The sequence below is a fragment of the Pollicipes pollicipes genome, unplaced genomic scaffold (assembly GCF_011947565.3).
Source record: "Pollicipes pollicipes isolate AB1234 unplaced genomic scaffold, Ppol_2.1 Scaffold_7231;HRSCAF=8579_pilon_pilon_pilon, whole genome shotgun sequence".
Taxonomy (NCBI): domain Eukaryota; kingdom Metazoa; phylum Arthropoda; class Thecostraca; order Pollicipedomorpha; family Pollicipedidae; genus Pollicipes; species Pollicipes pollicipes.
This window is the reverse complement of record NW_023597034.1, coordinates 36,165,412-36,167,158: the sequence shown is the minus strand read 5'-3', so window position 1 is coordinate 36,167,158 and position 1,747 is coordinate 36,165,412. Positions and strand designations below refer to the sequence as shown.

At 60.2% G+C, this 1,747-nt stretch overlaps 1 pseudogene; it reads right to left on the bottom strand.

Annotated features, from left to right (window-relative positions):
* Positions 1–241: 241 nt before the first annotated feature.
* Positions 242–1,375, bottom strand: LOC119110499 (cyclin-dependent kinase 7-like; annotated as a pseudogene).
* Between the last annotated feature and the right edge of the window lie 372 nt (positions 1,376–1,747).

The window sequence follows — 1,747 nt, the reverse complement described above, 5'->3', positions numbered from 1 at the left end:
GCTGCATTTCAGACAACTTTTATTGAGGTAGCAAATGCTGAAAACAAATGTTTCCGCCACTGCATATACCTCGACGCATGTTCGTTTAACTTTTTCTAACAACGTACAAACATAACAATTGCCGCTCGCGCGAAAATGGCAGGCGGTGATCACAAAAATAACTTGCTTCTAACTTCCTACCTCTCGAGTCACTCGAGTCCTAGCTTGGTCCGCACGCAGGCCGCCAAGCAAGATACCTCGCTCAAACCAGCCCACAAAACACAGCTCACATGACTGAACAGAGGCATCCACGCGTGAGATGATGCCTTCAGCACGGTCGCGCTAACACTCGCGCCGCGTTAAAAGATGAGCTTTTTGGCCAAACCGCCAATGCCGGCATCCTCCGCCGACTCCACTATCCGGCGCTTGATGCTGGGCCGCTCCACCTCCTTCTTCTTAGCGGAGATGTCCGGTGGCAGCGGCAGCAGCGGGCCCGGCGTCGGCGCCGGCCGGGCGCTGAAGTACGGCAGCTGCAGCACGCTGGCGCACGTGCCGCGCCGCGCCGGGTCCAGCGCCAGGAGCTGGCGCAGCACGTCCAGCAGCGGTCCGACGCCCGCCGTGAAGATGTCCTGCAGCGGCGTGCCCGGAAACTGCTTTGAACTTGACGTAGGAGGGCAGCGAGCTGACGCCCGCCCACGTCTCCTCGTTGGGCGTGCCCATGGCCATGAAGATCTTGGTGAGCTGGTCGAGGTCCGAGTCGCCGGCTAGGAAGGGGATGCGCAGCAGCAGCTCCGCCAGGATGCAGCCCACCGCCCACCACGTCCACGCCCGTGCCGTACATCTGCGCGCCGAACAGCAGCTCGGGCGCCCGGTACCAGCGCGTCACCACCTGGTGCGTGTACAGCCGGTTGGGCGAGCCATAATACTTGGCGAGCCGAAGTCGCCCAGCTTCAGCACGCCGCTACTCGTCACCAGCAGGTTGTTGGGCTTGAGGTCGCGGTGTAGGATCCAGTTCATGTGCATGGTACTCGAGTCCGCGCAGCGTCATCAGCGTGTACGCCTTGACGTCCGACTGCTTCAGCACCAGTGACATGTCCTTGATGATGATTTCTAGGTCGGTGTCCATGAAGTCGAACACCAGCGAGACGTTGGACTTGTGGCCGAAGACGTCCAGCAGGCCGATCACGTTCTCGTGGTGCAGCTCCTGCAGCAGCTTGATCTCCCGCAGCGCCGTGCGGTTGATACCGTCCTCGGCCTCGGCACGGCTGCCCAGCTTAATCTCTTCACCGCCACGATCTGGCCCGTCTCCTTGTCGCACGCCTTGTAGACGGTGGCGAACTGGCCCTCTCCCAAGAAAGTCGATCTTCTCATATCGCCTCAGCTTCTCCTCCGACATCCCTGAAACAGGCGGTCCGGTACACCGTCAGGCACCGTGGGCGGTTCGGGGATGCTGATCGGCTGTGTGTCGGCGGTTCAGGACTGCTGATCAGCTGTGTGGGCGGTTCAGGCTGCTGATCAGTTGTGTGTGTGGGCGGTTCAGGGCTGCTGATCAGTTATGTGAGGGCGGTTCAGGGCTGCTGATCAGTTGTGTGTGGGTGGTTCAGGGCTGCTGATCAGTTGTGTATGGGCGGTTCAGGGCTGCTGATCAGTTGTATGGGCGTTTCAGGGCTGCTGATCAGTTGTGTGAGCGGTTCAGGGCTGCTGATCAGTTGTGTGTGGGGGTTCAGGGCTGCTGATCAGTTATGTGAGGTGGTTCAGGGCTGCTGAT